We start from the raw sequence: 19167 nt of genomic DNA, 5'->3' as shown, positions 1-19167 counted from the left end.
CTAGGACAGGCGTGGGGTGATTAGCTAATGTTTTCGATAATCTGCGAACTGTCGACACTCCTCTTTTCAGGAGGAAAATCCCCGCCCGGGTGGGGTTAGGACGAGCAGCGGGCGGCTCTCTCTCCGGGCGGCTCCCTCCCTCAGCGGCGGCCCTCAGGCCGGCCGCTGCCCGCGCTGCCGCTCGCCGGGGCGCCTCTCCGGCCGGGGCCGCCTTTCCCGCTCCCGCTCGCTCCCTCGCTCTCCCCGGCCTCGTTCCTTCTCGCTGCCGGCGCACTGGGCCGTGGCACCCCTGCCCCACGCTCCTCGCTCGCGTCGCGGCTCCGAGCAGCGGCACCTCACGATCGCAGCCCGGGAGCCCGGCCCGCGGAACCCCAGATGGCGGCACCCAGCCCAGCGCCCCAGAGCCCGGCCCTGGCCTCAAAACCGGCCCCGTAGGCGGCGACCCGCAGCTCAGCCAGACAAAGGCGTTCGGCCGCAACACGCAGCTCCTCGCGGCTCGCTTCCAGCGCCGCACCTTTGCACCACAGCCGAGTTGGAGACGTTGGGATCTAAACAGATCCCCCACGGTCTGATTGTCAGCTGGAGTGGAAAGCCGCGCTCGTCTGATTATTATTTGTGGTGCCTGCCTTCTTCCAGACTGCAAACACTTCATCAACATTTTTTTTTTCCTAGTGTTTCACGAGCATATACGGGTTCTTACGGTTGGATAAAAGGACTGTGTAAAAGTTGTGTATCATTGACCCGTATCAGCTTCCCCTTACAACCTTGATGTTTACAGCTCAATGTAAATCAGCTGTGTCTGGGAAATTCACAATAAAACCACCAGGATTACTTTCATGACCTAGGAGAAAAGGTTTTGGGCCTTCATCGCCACTTGGTTAGAAGCACGCACTGCAACACACAAGGTGCTCAGAGCTCTGCAGTGCCTGGAGGTTTAGGGCCTCATCTCGCTCTCTGCTTTGGGCATGGTGTCCATGTAAGTGTTACCGAGAACTATATGCATCAGATATAGGTACATACATAAGTGCAAACAGTATGAATATTCTCTTTATTTGCTGAGTGCTACACTATTTAGATACTTGTAAGGGATTGTTTGTCTTCATTTAGGATTTTTTTTTATTTTTTTTTTAAACCCTCATCCCCAAAGACAATAAAGAAAAAAGGGGTTTAGGTTATGACCTGTCTCCTAATAATTTTTAAATCTATTGGGAAGTTTCAACCAAGTTTGAGAAATTGATATTGCCTTTTTTATTTATTTATTTTTATTTATGGGTATAAGAACAAGCCTGTAAATTCTAAGGAAAAAAGCAAAAAGAATCCAACCATTATTTGTTCTATTTGGCAGCATCTGGTAGACCAAAAAAAGCCCCATGTGCTCCTGAAGCAGTCTGACCATGTGATGTCTCTAACCTAGCTGGCAGGCCAGTACCCCAAACCATAGCCTCCAGGCAAAGACAGAAATATTCTGGAGGTGTCTCATTAAAAGGACAAAGGATGTCCTCCTGGAAGTTTTAAAAGATGTAGAGGTGATGTAAGATTTACTTGGGATATAGAGGGGGTGGGAGTAGGAACAAGTAAAGCACATAGGGAGATACAGAAAATATAATAAATTGTTTTTACCGCTCATTAAACAGCTTTACACTTGGAGTATCATACTATTTCATTACTGAACGTATAGCCATGGTCCTAAGACAACAGATAAGAATGACAAATCACTTGTGGTGAATTTCAGAACTTTGCCCACCATCTCAATATCAATTTTTGTGCTGTAGAAAGCAATCCTTCAACTTTTACACCAAGGCATTGGGGCAGAAGATAATTGGGTGCACTTTTACAAGAACATTCTCCTGACTTGTTACTAAAGAGAAACTGCGAACAGCAAAGGTCGAAGTGGAAAACAAGTCACTTAAGTATGATGGTTAACAGAAGAGCTACAATGCCAAGAGGCTACCTGAGTAGGTTATTTCCATTTGATTCATGGAAACAGAAATAAAAGACTGCTTCCTTGCTTTCCTTTTCATTACAAAATTTAAGCATTTTAATACTATGCAGTCTTCCAATGCTACAATGTGATACTACATTCTTGTATTTGAAGGACAAGATTTGAACATTGTAGACCAAAGTGCTATAAAATTTAACAGTAAAAAATAAAAATAAGGGAGAATTCTGGAAATAATAATAATAATAATAAAGAACCATGAGAAGATTGCCCAGAATGCTGCCTCCTTGGAAGGCAGAGCTGCTCCTCAGCAAGAAGGAATCAGCTCCAAGACTGGATTTTTCTCAAAAAAGAACAAAAGAGCTGTACAGTAAAGTAGTATAAACTGGAACTGAAAAACTTTGCAAAATCATAATAACCCTGGCTATACTATAGCTTCCAGCAACTGTTCCTGTCCCACTGGAGAAGTTTTAGCAGCAGTGAAGATAGGTACCTTCCACATCTGAGAGCTGGAGAAAGCAATGTGCCTATAGATATGCAGTACTACAGGGGAAAAAAAAAATCTTCTTCTGAGTATTATACAGGTACCTAATACATGTTAAAATGAAATCAATTGATTTAGATAAGTAATCTAAAATATTATTCGCCTACATAGAATATTTTCAGTAATAGTTCTAGGAAAATTTTGAATGTATAACTCAACATACAAAAGCACATCATCCATTGACAATGAGTCATCTATTGAACAGTAAGAAATGGAAAACTAAGTAAAAGCACAGTACAGCACACAATATCTAGTAACTGAAAGGCAGAGACAGTATGCTATAAGTTTCAGGCCTGCTACTGTGTGTCTCTGTCAGATTTAAAGGGACAGTTTCCCAGATGATATGAGAAAAAAAAAAAGTCATAAACATTTCATCTCAGAGACCTGAACTTATAGGGAAAGGTCACAATAGAAAAAAAAAAAAAAAAAAAAAAAAATAAAAAAAAAAAAAAAGGAAAACACACACACATGATAAACTTCATACACACACACAAAAAAAGCACTTTTGTATGTTCTGCAGTACTGGGGCCAGTCAGATGTTCACAATATATTGCTCACCAAGAAACTGAGCCCAAGAATTATTAAGTTTTTTGGTGAATAACTTTGAATAATTAATTCTTCTGAGAAAATCGCAATCTGTTCACTAAGAGTTCATGAAAAAAACAAGGTGAATAATTCATTATGAATTATTTGACCAGTTTTAGCAATGAGATTCTAAATCTGTCTTCTTATGGATATTAACCTAATTAATACTATTTAGAAAGAATGCTTCAAGATAATTAAGATGATGCAATACTGCACATTCGTATGACATAATTTACGATACTGTGTCTCTTTTTGTAAATACTTTGGAAATAACACTATTATATTTTTAAAAAGCTTTGTACATAAATCTAGAAGTACTGGTAGTCTTGGAATAATGGGTGCAGTAATAGGACATCCTTACATGAGAAGAAAGCCTTGATAACAGAGAGATCTAAATGTTTAAAATCTGCTGTGGTCTACTGCTATAACACATATCTGAGTGACCAATTTAGCATTAAGATGCTGTCACTTGTGAGTTTTAGGGAACTTGACAGAATGTCAAATCCTGCACTAAGAAACAAAATTTCCATGGATGGCAAAGAAATCAGGTTCAAATTCCCATTCTTATTATTTTAAAAATATTAACTATAATAATTATACAACAATTATTGTACAATAATTGGATAACTGAATGATGTTAGAAGACTAATTTCAAACCATTCCAGTATGTCATCCTAAAACAACACAATAATCAGTCATTTAACCCTTTACCACACTATTTCTGTTTAAATATAAATGTGAAATGGTTTTAAATTAAAAACTAACGTTTTCTAACAATTCCTGAGCAACATAAAGCCACGTCTCTTATTTCATTAGTTACAGCTGCAGTTCTATGACACTGTGAACTAACTGCTCCCCATCAGAGCTGCTAGTGTGCACACAGCCAAGTGTTTCTGCCTACTCCCTTGCATCAGCAGTAGTGTTTGGATGATGCCACCCCCCACCTTCCCACAGAGGTGAGCTGTTTCATGGCATAGCTGCAGCCTGACAATACAGCTAGGCTAGACTGGTCTAAAATCAGACCCATATTCAAAGAGATTATCCTGCTTCTTTTTTGTTCCCCAAACTGGTCGCATGCCTCCCTGTCATAGGTATTGATCTGACCCCACAGGAGAGAAAACCAGTCTTACAAAATGTACTTTTCTGGGTTAGTAGCAGGCCACCGAGTTGCATGATATTTACTTTAAAGTCAGATGAATGAAGGTGCCAGTACAAATGCTGGAGAAGAGCACAGCAAAGAAAGCTCAAGGGAAAGCAGTGGTAACATATGGCCAAAAGTAGGGTTTGCAGCAATCAACATTTAGATTGGCTTCGGCTTCAGTGGAACCACAGCCTTAGATTTACTGTAAATAAGATCTAATTCTGAAGGAACTTCCTCAAAACAAACATAAGGCAAGTCATTCCATACTCCTCCCCCAAGAAAAAAGATACAAAATCAATTTCAGTAATAGTAATAGTAACTTATTACACCTAACGTGTTTTCAACCACTTGGCATACAATGTGTGAGTCTACCAGTTAACTATACTTATTGCTGAACTGACTTTTACCAATGTAAGATTTAAGCTGGCCCATGAAAATTTTTTTTTTTAATTATTTAATTGCAAATACAATGCAATGCATTTTTTAAAGTGCTCTGCTGTTTGCTATATGAAAATATGCATCACACTACTTTGAAATATTTGAAATGTTTCAAATATTTCAAATTTGAAGATTTGAAAATGTTTCAAATATTTCAAATTTGAAAATTTGAAAATTTGAAAATATTATCTCTTGTGGAAGAAATTTTCCATTTAAATAATTCTGAATGCAATCTTCTGTTGGGTTTCTATTACATGTTAAAAACTATAGATTATGAAACTATTTACTATATAGTCTGTGAATATTTTAACTACTACTTCTAAATTTGAATGTAGAATCTGAAATTATGTAAGGACATATGACTTCAGAATATATTTTTCTATATACTGCATAAAAACATATGCAATATATACATAGTAAATATGAAAGAGAAAATCCACACTGTTTCTCAGTTAAGTGTTACACTAATAATTATTTCTATTAATAAACAAAACAAAATTATCATAGTACGGTGTTGGCAGAAAGCAAAAGTGTATACAGGTGGGATTTGGCTACATTGTTCTTCTTCACACCAATAATTCAATTGCATAGCAGACTAGGAATTTTGTTTGTATTAGTTTAGCATTCGTTTTTTTGTTTGTTTGTTTGTCTTGTATTGTCAAGGCATTCTTAACTGGAATTAAAGAGTGACTAACCTCTGCCAGTTCCATCAGCTGTAGCATTTAGATGTACAATATTCCCAATTTTATTTTATTCTGCTCTGTATGTGAGTAGGAATTCGTATTAAAAACAGGGTTGTAGCTTCATATGACTAATATCTATGCTGCTGGAGCTACTATTATAGCTGAACTACTTTCACTGGTTTGTGTAACGTTCATTTGTATAACTCCATGAGAAACGTAAGAAAAAAATTCTTAAGCCACAAATGAGAAGATTATGGTTTGGATGGACAAAATCTCATAGAAAAAATGGCACTTTAAAGCTACTAGTAGAAAACGCACATAGAGGAAAAACATTAGTAAGATTAGTGGTCATCATTTCTTGCTAGCTACTCTTTTCTTAAGGTCTGGGAAAAGCACTGAACAGGTAGGTCTGTCTTACAACTCCATCTCCTTGTAGTACTGATGGTTTTCTAGGTGGATCACTATTGCTCTGCCCTACCAGAGCAGAAACTTTCTATCTTTAGGCTAGGTAATTCTTCAAAAGGTTAGCTCCTTCCTGCTGTTCAGTGGGATCCTCGACCATGAATAGAGAAATCAGAATGAGATGAAAGGTCCAGAGAAATAAGTAGCAAGTCTTGATGGACAGAATGCTGAAATCACCCCTAAAATGAGGCACATTTGTTTCCTAACAGAGTGAGAAAGATCCAAATAAAAATAAATAAATAATAATTAATTAAAAAACACCACCAAAAACGGATAGAAACTTGCTTAAAGAAAATATTATCAGCCATTTATTTAGATAGGAGTGTGTAATGGGACCTCCCATGCCCCCAAACCAATTCATTCTACACGTTTTATTTCACTAAGCTTTCAGTAGTTTGCTAACTCTCACAATTTCCCAGTAATGTGTGATGGATTATATTGAGAATCTCAGCTTCTGCTAAACCAAGTCAAACATGACTTTCTCAGAAATAACTTAAAGCTTACCTGTAAAAAAATCAGTGATTTAGCAGCACAAATATGACAGTAATAAGAAGAAAAATGTATCCGTTTCGGGCACTCTCTGTAATCTCTCTGGTAAAATCTACAGACTATCTAAAGGTGTCGATAAAAATATCTTTCTTTTATACTTAATTACATTAACCAGGCTGTTCTTAATTTTTTTAAAGCCTTGTGGTACTTTTCAGATCTAGTTGTTGAATTAATTGAATATCAGTGGTCCAAAAGGATCACTATAAAGATAAGCTTTTATTATATTTAATCTCTTCTTATTAGTAATCCCAAATACTCAAAATATATACCTATCGAATTTCACAAGTCCTTTAAGAGCAGGTAAACAGCTTTCTTCATTTAACCAGACGTACTAGGAACTAAGATGTTACATTATGTATAGAGAATTTACAACAAAGCCTATGATTTTTTGAGTTCTGTGCTACTTTTAACATACAAAAGTTTGTTTGTTTAAAAAACACACACATAAATACAGGCATTATGTGCTAAGTAATCAAACTTGTCAATAATAATCCTACGTGTTTACTGTTTTTGAGGAAAAAAAGATTGGTTACATTTTAGTATTTTTGATTTTTTAAATTAGTTTTAAAGTAGCTGTTTTACTATGTATAGTCTGATTTCTTTCATGGTCCTTTAAAATATCTACTATGGAATTAAGAATGGCATATAGCTTTTAGAGGAGTGAGCTCAGAAATGCCGTTGTTAACACAACATGTCGATATGATAGCAGGACTGAAAATTAGGCCATGCTGCGTCACCATAGGAGAAGCTATCAGACTAGTTAGATTTTGGAGGGAAACTATATTTTCCTTCTGAAGACAACAGCCTTCCTTTTGTTACATATCTCTGTTTTGTTTCTTAAAGCCATGGCTTGTTTATGCATTAAAATGCTGTGTCTGCTCAAAACAGCAATATTCTTTCCGCAATATTGCTCTTTCTCCTCCTTTTTGGAGAAGGCAGGATAAAATGGTTACAAATGGCCAGAAGAAGACCTTATCAGTATCAGGCAGTAGGAAAAGGGTCTTCATGATGAGATTCCCATAAAGATTCATGGCAACATCTTACCAGTAAGCAGCAAAACCAAGTCCTCTCCTGATAAGCTTTGTTCAGGCACTCTAGTTCAAGAATACAATTTTGTTGACTTATTAAAAAAAAAAAAGACTAGAGACTTGCAGACATATTTAAATTAAGCAACAGATGACATTGACAAGATCTTAGAGATACCTAATTAAATACATCTCATCTCTTCAGTCTGCCCCTCAGGTGTTTCGTACCTGAACAGTTAACATTCAAATATAAATCTCAGATTCTCCAAGTTAAAAGAGAGAAATTTTTCTCTCACCATATTATTACTTTTTTATGCTTTCTTTAGCGTTTGGTTTAATACTAAATGAGATGATTTGCTAGTCGGTTCATCAAAGAATCCAAAAATGGTAAAGACTGTGAGATCATTCCTGCCTACCACACACTCATGCAAGCAGAACCTCCTATAGTATAGTTTGTATTTCATTGTCTAGTTTAAGTAAGTCAAGTATCAGTGCTTTCATCCATCTCTGTTCAAGTCTGAATACACAGTTTAAAATTAACAAAACTTGGCCCTACTGTTCTAAAACAACTGAACATTTCAGTTTGAAAAGCAGTTACTGTGCAAGCAGCCTGACTTAAAGAGAAAAATACAAGGAAATTCTGGATCCATAATTCACCCTCCACCTTCCGACCCCACCAACCGCCATATTAGTGTGCCCCCACCAAAATACCAGCTTGTGTTTACAGTTTCATTTCTCCTGATGGTGGATGGGCGCGTGTACACGCACTCGCTCTATGTGCGCTCAATAGGATCATGATCTGGAGAGCTGAAAATGTAAACACAAGCTGGTATTGTGGTGTGACTAGCGGTTTGTGGTTTCTTTGTTTGAATATTTCAAAAATGGCACACTGGCCAGAACTAAAAAGGAGAAAAGCAGAGCTGCTATTTATTTGAAACTTTGATGGATCCAATATTCAAAATTCAGGTAGATAAAAAATAGTGACAGAATTAGAAGCTGTTTATCAATACTTTATTTTTTTTTTTACATTGTCAACTACACTTCAGTGCAGGAATTTTGTTTTCAAGGATAGGTCAAGGATGCTTTGCCCTTAATTTCCAATAATGAAGAACTTCTTGCTTGTTTAGGTGCTCATCAAGCAATTTATTACAGATTAAGAAAGCCCTGTTCACCCCAAGGCGTCTGTAATCATGTGACTGAAGTATTGAATATTGTTAAGTAGTCATGGGATTGTCTCATTTTAGGTGACTATCAACTCACCCTATTTTCGTAATGAATTTACTGGCTCTTGTAGCTGGCTAGTTTCTGTATTCAAACCCAACCATGGATTCACATGTGGACCAAACACCCCAAGCAGAGCTCCAAAATGGCATATCCATGCAGTTACAGAATCACAGAATTTTCTAGGTTGGAAGAGACCTCAAGATCATCAAGTCCAACCTCTGACCTAACACTAACAGTCCCCACTAAACCATATCCCTAAGCTCTACATCTATACGTCTTTTAAAGACCTCCAGGGATGGTGACTCCACCACTTCCCTGGGCAGCCCGTTCCAGTGTCTAACAACCCTTTCGGTAAAGAAGTTCTTCCTAAGATCCAACCTAAAACTCCCCTGGCGCAAAAAGGCTGCAAGCCTTTACAAGGCTGCAAGCTTAAATCCCTGTAATTTCAGAAACAATTTATTTCTTTTTGCTTCACTGAAAGTAAATGAGACAGAATGACTCAATGAAAAGACCATGAGTCCAATACCTTGTCCTTTATTTTCTGGGTATATTAGCCAGTCTTAATGAAATGAATGACCTCTTCATGTAAACTTTGTTTTACTAAAGTAAAACAAACTTTTGTAAAGTAAAGTAAACTTTGTTTACTAAACTTTGTTTTACTTTGTTTACTTTGTAACAGAGAGTGAGGGAAGGGGTGAGGGGGAAACTGAAATTCAGCTTGTAAAGTAATGGATTGTATCTGGTTATATTGTCATATTATAAACTTTTTTTTTTTTTTTAAAAAAAAAAAAGCTTATCAAAGGTAAGATAGATATTTGAAGTTTGCATTGTATTTTGTTTGACCATTTATTTTAAGTACAGTTGCAGAATGTTTATAACAAATATTAAACCTACCATTCATGCTCATCACTGAAAATTTAATTTAAACAAGAACTACAAGTATAATTTAAGAAAAGATTAGAAGAAGCAGAGTGGTCTTGTTGAAACAGTGAAAAAAAGTCTAGAAGACCTATTGATACTAACACAACAACTCTATATTCTAGAAAGAGGGACAGTTCTGCAACATCAATGTTCCATGTAAGAACAACAGTATTACTCTTATAGTAACTCATAGCTCATGAAAAGAGCATCTACTTGATGAATACTTATTGTTCCCATATAGTTGAGGCATATCTGTTACATAAAAAGCAGGAAATTCCTTCTAGAAGTATGCAGTATTACCTTAAACACAAAAATCAAACGATAACACTCAATTTTCCTGCTCAAAAAACTTTCCATATGTATGTTAGAAACATTTGATTGCTTTACACAAACTGCACAACTGCAATGCCATCATAAGGTAGAACATCTTGCTTCTTTTTAATACATTACTCTATATAAGCACCCTCACAAAGACAGCTTGTGAGCATTTCACAAATTATAATAATGGAACCACCTACATGTATATCAGTGCTGACAGATCTGGATCATCTTATTTTCACCTGCAGTAAGTTCAGACTCAGCTGAAAACTAAATTATACAATGAACAGCTTTGTTGTAGGAATATGCATGGCCTTATTTTCCACCAACATTTGCAGAATAAATGCATGCAGCTTGGATAGATATTTAATATCAATGGTAATAAATAATAATGGTCTTGCAATCTAACTTTTTAAATCTGAATCAATTATTAACTTCATCACCTTTTTTACATACTACACTACAGAGGAATTATTTTGTCTGTCTGAGATACAGCTGTTCAATAGCCATTACCTGTGATAGTTTAATGTACAAAATGTAAAATATTGTATCCAAAAAGATGTTCTTGCTGTTAGTAGATCATAGTATTGGGGGTTTCATTGAGTGCCATATCATGAATTAGGTAAAGAATTAAGTAAAGGAGAATTTATCATTCAGCTATTATACAGAATACCATTGAGTTTTGATGACCATTTGTAGTCAAGACTTCTGCTATAAGCTGTTCTTAAAGGCAGTGGCGGGTCTGGTCTGAAAAAAGAAGACTGTCAACTGAGCTGATAATGTCACTCTGTAATTTCTGAGCTTTAAGGACCGATAAAGAATAGATACAGCCAATATATAGCCACATACTGGTCTTAGTCTGTGGACATTTTAGAAGAGTTTATGACAGGATGACTTGAGTCATATAGAATATGTTTGTAATTCTTACAAGGGAATGACAGTACATTCACAGTATTTCCCTGTGTTTGACGACCTATCTTAACCATTTTTTTCTGAAGAAATATAAATATATACTCTATGCAAAGATGAAATAAATTTATGCAACGCTACATAATAATACATGCCTTCCCCTCCTACTGGCATCAGTCACTGTAAAATTAAATAAAACCAGCGTTCTTTAGTAAGCCTCATGAAATAGCATATTTAGCATTCCTAGCTTCTTCTACAGAAAAAAAAAAGGAAAAAAAAAAGAAAAAAAGGAAAAGAAAAAAAAAGCCCAACACCCTTCTTATTCAACTGGCAAAATGACAAATACCTCAAAAGGCGATAGATGCTGTATGCCCAAATTTAGGCAGAATGGATTCTTCCTCCCTAAAAATACCACTTCATTCAAAATATGAGGGATAGCTGCTTCCTCTGTCATAAGAAAGACTTGATATTAGTTGTTGTTGTTGTTGTTGTTGTTTTCCAATTTGTATAGTAAAATATAATTCTAGAAGCAACAAGGAACAAAACTTACCTATATTATAACATCGTATAAACAAGAAAAACCTGGCTCTACTTCTTTCATGACATTAATATAATCCACATCAGTCTTGTATATAAATATATGTACATATCTGGAGTTAATTTTAAATTAGTATCAAGATTAGCTAGAATTTTACTGGTAAGCAATGAAGAAAACTTAACAAATGTTCAGGAAATGAAAGAAAGAGCTGGAATAGTTCAGGAAGAGCTGAAAGAACTACTATCCAAATCAAATGATCTAAACCACATTAATATTGTAAATAGCTCACCAACTATACATCTAGCAACTGTTTGAAAACTAACAGCGATATCAAGTTCTTTCAAATAATTGGAAGCGTGATTAGTTCTCACATGGCAGGCAGTCTACTCTTATCTTTCAAGACAGTAAAGATGGTTTGCATTTATAAAATTCTTTGTTACTTAAGTATTTGTGTATATAACAATATATTTTACACAACATACAGATCTAGATTAGACAACATGCTTACTGTCAGCTAGATGCAAGTTATGGCAGCTTCAAATAACTTTTTCAATAATTGAAACTTGAAAACATTTATTTAAAAATGTCTCTCCTGAAGAGGATCAGAAGATGTGGTCTCTATACTCAATTTTGATAATTGTTTAAAAAGATTTTTTGGTAGTTTACATGTGATGGTTGGTACTAGGGATCAATTTTCTCTTACGCACTTGAGAAACAAACCCAAAAGAAAGCATGGAGAAAATCTGAATGAGCTGGCTTTGACATTTCTTGTACCATTTAAGAATACATCTTGGTGTCATTCATTAAAAAAAAAAAAAAAAAAAAAAAGCTAATTTAACGATCACTCATTTGAAGAATAACAGCTATTTCTGTATCACTTCTATCACAAAATCCTAGATTACCAGGAACAAAGTCAATAGGTAGAGTGCAAAATTTGACCTCTAAAAATATTTGTAAAATTTCCCTATTTTTTACAGAGATAGCCATATTTTGCTGAGTTAATGAATTCAGATAGTGAGCATTTGACCTGGGTTTTTGAAAGTAATTAGCAGCTCCAGTTACCTGAAAGATGGAGCTAAGATGAGCAGGTAATTTTAAATCAGTGCATTTCTAATTAAAAATGATGTTATTTACAGCCAGTCAATAGAAGCTGTAAGCATCTGTGCCCATAAAGAAACATGTGACAATGGATTTGTGATTACTTAGAGGCTATCCACAATTGCTGAAAACAGTGAGTGAAGGGTATTGAACACAAAGGGTAATTGTTAGCTAGATTATTGCTCTTGCTTGAATTTATTTTTCAGGTACCTTGGAAATCTGTCATTTAATTTATTTCTATATCCTCGTTGTGTGGAGAAGGGAAACTTTATTACTGAGTATAAAACTAAAATGAAAGGATCAAATAACGATATTAGTTTGTTGGAAAAATGCTGAGAAGGGTACTAAAAAAAGGCCAAAGCAGTGGGAGTTTTAAATACACAAACACTACTCAAAACCTCAAAGTTCCTAAAATACACAAAAATACAATTATAAGGCTCTGATGCCATAGGGCAGTTTCTAAGGAGTATAATTACTGTAAGGAAAAGATTTTTCAGACTAACAATTGCATTTATACCACCAAAATTCCCTGTTGCACACAGGCCATATGGATTATCATGCTATATATCAATTACTTTGAAAATTGCAATTTTCCTGTACATAAAAACTATTCAAAGACTCCAAAGCATTTTAAAATCACATCCGAATTTGCGATCTGCGGGCTAAGCATAGAAGTGCCTGTAAGATTAATTCTCAGTCCTCAGATAGGACTTCTAAAGCAGTCTGTATAAGGCAATTAAGAACAGCAAGTTCATAGATGTCAGTATCAATATGTCAGTCAAGCACCAACGTATATCAAGGAGTCCACTGCATTTTTTCAAGATTCCACAAGTCAAAACAGGTTAAAAGGTACTGCCTTAAACTGATATAACTAAAACAAGACCCAAAGACAAATTTTAAGGTTTTGGTGAGTATCAAACCAATCTGAATATTAACAAAACAAGACAGGAGATACAGAAGTCTTTTCTTGAACTTCAGTAACTAGTCCTCTACAGCTAACCATGAAGTTCTCTGGGCTACTCCACGAATTACATTGGTTTAACCAGGCAGATAGACAAGTTGATAGTTGCAACAAAATTTAAGACATTTTAGCACGATGTTAATTCAAATACATTGTCTTAAAATGTCTCAAAAATACAGTTAACATATTTACAGGTATGTAAACTGTCTTCATTGCAGTTTAGTCTGTCCTTTATATTTCCATACATTTTAACAACCATGTATATCAGATACCAGCAATATAATAATTTTAAAAATGTAATGAATCTGTATTAAATGATTTGGTTTCAGTATCTTTTTTAATTAGAACAGATCTTTCATATTTACTTTCACTTCAAACATTATGCTTATCCGTGTGATATTGCACTTATCTGGATTTAGTCTCACTTTTATCAGTTAAACAAAATAAAATAATCTAGGCAGTACTGTCATGGTTAACACCTCAACAGAAAGAATAAACAAGGGAGTCATGTTTACTCTGTTTAGCAGAATAACTAAATTTGAAATAAAATACAATTTAAATTGAATTTAAATTAACTTTTTTTACAACATAAACTATTCACCAAACAGATCAAAGATGCCTGAAATACCTGATACTGAGAGTTGTATCATTAGTCCTTAGGAAACCAAAAGACAGATATGCAAATCTTTGTATAAAAATTTACTATGTATGAATATAATATTTGCATCTACATTCTTTGCAGAGCATAAAAATATCTTACAGCTTGTTCATCTTAGCAATAAATATCTGAAATAGATAAAAAAATTCCATGTCCTACCTTTGGAGAGAAAAGACTTAGGTTCAACTGGTACTTGGACTGCACTCCAGACCTGGAATAAGATATTACAAAAATCTGTTTAATAATTCAATCTAAAACAAACAAACAATAATAATAATAATAAAATAAAACAAACAAACAAACCAAAAAAAAAAGTGCTTCCTAAAAGCTGAAGAAAATCTGGAGGCATATGAATTAAAAAATAAAGAAAAAAAAAAGGGTCAAAATTAGAAATCTAGGCAGTAGTAAGAGAGTTTCTTCAGATCATTTCTACAATGGAGATTCAAACTTCCACCACATGGTCCCAAATATTTAGGTCTCCAAATACCAACTGTTACAACTTATAATTAAATCAGTTTATAGCCTTTAATCAACAGAATCAAGATAGCTAGTGAGATGAGATAAATTACTACTGTATTTATTTATGGCAGACAGCCAGTATAACTAACAAAAACATCTTGCCTTACCTGAATAGTTTATTGTCAGTTGTAAAGTAATCTGCCTATCCAAATTACATTTCTAACAATGCTTGTAAGGAGTTTGCCTGATCAGCAAAATAAAATCCTGAAAAATCTTATTTCTGCCAATTCAGGTATGACAAGAAAGAATGAAACAAGCCCTTTCTACAAACTTCTAGTGTATTTTTTATGATCGACACATCAAAGACATGATGACAACAGTACAAGTTGTGCTTAGTCAAGAAACAATTGTGTTATTTACCTTTTCCTTCTGCCAGTGACTCATACTACAAAAAATTGAACTGGCTGATGTATACATTTAATCAATAAAATGACTATTTGCTAAATGAAATAAGGAGAAATACTAGTATTTATCTACCTAGCTATTCATAATTTTCATTTTCTTAGAAAATTTCCAAACACAATAAAGAGGACCCATAAAGAGTCCCATAAAGAGGACAAAGAAGAAAGAGCCAGGGCAACAAATGAGGAAAAATGCCATCGGGTATATCTTGGTGTACTGCAAGTTAACTGAAACCATCCTAAAGAGAAAATATTAACATCATCTCATCAATAACTTGCATAACTCTGAAGATGAAAACTACTAGGGAATCAAGAGTTTCAGGTATAAGTTAGATACATTATTTTGATCCAATTAATATTTAAATAGACACATGTTCATGCACTTCCTAGTAACAATGTAAATCACAAACAACAAACAGAACCTTATTCTGTAGAGGTATCAGGACTCTGCAACTACCTTATTCTCTGCTATACCACTGTGATTATTAGTGCAATCGCCACAAATTTAATTAATTTACAGAGAGCACAGTGGAGTGAATCTATGTAAAAATTCTTTATTACTTTTGTGTCATCAGATAATTTCCAAAATCTATAAATTAAATCCGTGTTTGTGATGCAGTTTCAAAGGAAAAAGATCTGGCTGAGCAGAAAATCTCTTTGTATAGAACAGCATCATCCCTACCATCCCTTTAATAAAGCATTATAGCTACTTTAACTGTTGTCACCATTGTTATGTTTTCCAGCAGCACAATCTTGAACAGCTTTTCCGTAGCGTATCTTCACAAGTTGAGTTGAGAGCAATCTATTTTCTGCAAAATGGCTGCTTTCATTGTATACAGGACACTGAACCTCTTGTGCGGGACCTTTTCACCATGTTGTGATTGATTTTACATTTATTGAAAACAAGTCTGGTCTCTGCCATTTGTTTACCCTTGTATTTTCTCTTTATGCTTTGGTATGCATTTTTAATTAGATGCACTCCGGTTCCTTCACCACTAGCTAACACTTTTATTTGGGAAGCAGTCTTTACTAGCCCTGCAAATATCCGCTGTTCTTTGCAATGTCAAGTCCTTTTCTCACCTTGCTTTGACTTGGTTATCACTTATATCACAAGTAATTCATCCATCTGTTAACTGCTCCAATTCACATTACTTGGCTTTATTTTAAAGATCTTAACAATGGTCAATGGTCTCATCTGGCAGCTGGTTCCTTGTAAAAAATGTGCCTTTCCCAAGTGACATTCTTGTGAGGATCAAAATATTCACTGAATGGGTTTTATCTAGCAGTTTACAGGTCCCTCAGGCTCTCCATAGAACATATTGTATATACGCAGTGCTTTGGGCATGCCATGAGTAGTAATGTGGAGGACCTCACCTTCTTCAATCTTATTTCACTCTCCTCCAGCTTTCTGACGTTTTCTTTTCATACTGTGGGTTAAGTTTTGCCACAGAGAAAAAAAAAAAAAGAAAAAGAAAAGAAAAGAAAAGAAAAAGATGACATGCATCTAGTGATGCATGTTTAAGTTTAGATGAGGAGCATGCTTTTAAAGCAAAATTCTCTGTTATCCCCACTTGGGGGCTTTGGTTTGCCCCATGCTTTTAGCACACTGGAACTGAATTCTTTCATATGACAAACTGCAGAGCAGGAACATGCCTAACACACTTCAGCTGCAAATACTCATTCAATCCATGGGCCTAAACTGGAGCTATCCAAAAAGTGGTGGGGGGGGGGGGCGCCCAAAACTGACAAAAACATTGTGTTGCCTGTTTAGGCCTCCCAGTTTGTTCCTACCAGTCTGTGCTACTTCCTAACACAGACATAGCCACCGAAGAGACAGAAATAGTCAATTTCTGCACTCTTGCTACCTGCAACTGGTAAAAAGCATTGTGCCAGTTACATAGCATTTTGTAAAGGAATGTTTCAGTTCAACTACAAGAATGTCTTAAGTACTAAAGGAAATGTAAAATGTATTTTTATTGTGTCACAAACAAGTGGAAAAACTCCCACTGAATAAAGAAAAAAATAAGAAATGGGTTGAACATTGTTCCATCCCACAGCAATCCAGAAAAACAAAAACAAACAAACAAACAAACAAACAAAAAAGTATGTCCACTTTACATACCACCTTTCTCTTAATTTTCAGTCTTCAATTTACAGTCTTCTACACAGTTATTTAAATAATCTGTCTCTCACAGAGTAGCACCTTTGCAATTGCCAAGGACACAAACCCACTTCTCTGTTGTCTCATAAAAATTTTCCATAGACACCCCCAGCACAAGCATTTCCAGAAAGACTGATTTTTTTCTTGGCCTTATCTTCTCCAGATGGTTTGTAGATAGTTCTCACAACTCAGCCATCACTTTAAATACACATAAAAAGACAAAAGTCCAGTTTCCTGTAGGACTGTATATGAAGTGTGCATTGACTGCTGAATACTGAAACTTTCAATATAAACAGCACCTTTTGGTTCTAGTTTTTTGGGGGAGTTATGGCACACAATAGGAAATGTTCAATTTCTTAATATTCTTTACCTTCTAAACTGGGATGGATTATATCCAAATACTCTGCTATCATTCTTCTCACCCCAAATGATGCTGGATTTATACTTGTCATGATTTAATGGGCAGGTCTATGTTCTGGGAGAGATGAAAATAGTTTTGTTTGCAGGTTTTCATTAATCATATGCTTCATGATTAATGAAGCCTCTTTCAAACCTCTAACAGCCTTCTGCAGCTGATTGTAAAATGTTAAGTATAATGAAAAAAGTAATCTCACTCTTATTTACTGTCTTTAACCCATATTCTTGTAAAATTTTATTCACTGTGACAAGGCCACTTATTAGTCTGTATGCAGCAAAGAGATGTGCAGGCATTTCACAAGCTGTTGTGGATGTCACAGAGAGCATCCTAAGCACTTCTAACCATTTTGAGTGCTCGCCAAGTATGACAGAAGAAACCATTTCCCTGTACACAGGTCTGCCAAGTCCTTTTGTACAGAGCTTCAGTCCAGGGTAAAAGACTGCAGTTTAAAAAACTACCATTCCTCTATTATTTTTTCAATGTTTGACTACCAAACATAGTTCAAAGCTAAACAAACAAATCAACCAACCAGACAAGCGTGCTCCTTATTCCTGTAAAAGAATAACTCTGTTATTCCTTTACAATGATGAAGTCAGCTCTTGTACATCCCAGTGTACATGCATTCCCTGTGCTGGTTTATATGCTTAAATGTAGATGTGGTTGTCCACAACTCTAACACGCCACCCGATCCTACCGGAATCATAATAAAGTCCTGGACACTTCCTCCTGTCCTAGCACAAATAGCGTTCTGTTTGTTTATGTACATGATTTGCAAGAAAACTGTGGCCAATCTCTCAGTGTATTCCTCACATTCTGTACACAACTCTTCAGTTTCATCACTCAGATCTGCTAAATTAAGCTCATTCATTACAGAGCCACAGATATATTGCTGTTTTAACTAAATCATAAACAGACTTGGGGGAAAATCACATTTCAGCTAAGTATGAAGTTAGGAAGAAATAGTTTGATCTCTTAGCAAGCCTGATTCCTGTTGATCACTTTGCTACAAACAAGGAAAAGTCAATATGAAGAAAACTGGAAAAATGTAAGGGTTCAATCAAAATAAGTTTTCATAATTTTCAACAACCATGAAAATAATAATGATAAAAAAGAACAAATCTTGAACATTTTAATTCAGCACTTCATTACAGCAAAATAATAAATAAAAATCTTACATGGATTAATGCTGGTTAGACGAAAACAATGAGGGATTCGGGAGCATGCAAGAGAGTGCCCTTCAGATTAAATAACAATTTGGAAGTGTTTAACAACATATGGTCTCTTTTCTTTGACATATATGATTAAGAATATATCTTTTTTATATCAAAATATAAAATACCATCTGTCGTAAGTACCAACTATGATACTTGCTCTATGTATCCAATTAATTCACTATACTTTCTAATGTAAATATTTCTCCTATTTTCTTCTTTTTACTTCTTCTGTAACTATATTATTTATAAAATTTCAATAAATGTATATATTAAAAAAGTCAATAGTATGACTTGAAATGTAATTAGGAATAACAATGAAAGTCTGTTTCACTTTGTATTTAGAAGAAGGCCCAAATCTTCAGATGGTTTGAAATGACAAAGCTCGTTAAAGTCAGTGGATACAGGTAAATTACAAAAACCTAACTATGTAGCTTTTTCTTGTCATACACATTAACTCAGGA

Source organism: Oxyura jamaicensis, chromosome 7 (assembly GCF_011077185.1).
Source record: "Oxyura jamaicensis isolate SHBP4307 breed ruddy duck chromosome 7, BPBGC_Ojam_1.0, whole genome shotgun sequence".
NCBI classification, from domain to species: Eukaryota; Metazoa; Chordata; class Aves; order Anseriformes; family Anatidae; genus Oxyura; species Oxyura jamaicensis.
The sequence above is the reverse complement of the archived record's forward strand: the minus strand, read 5'-3'. Positions refer to the sequence as shown.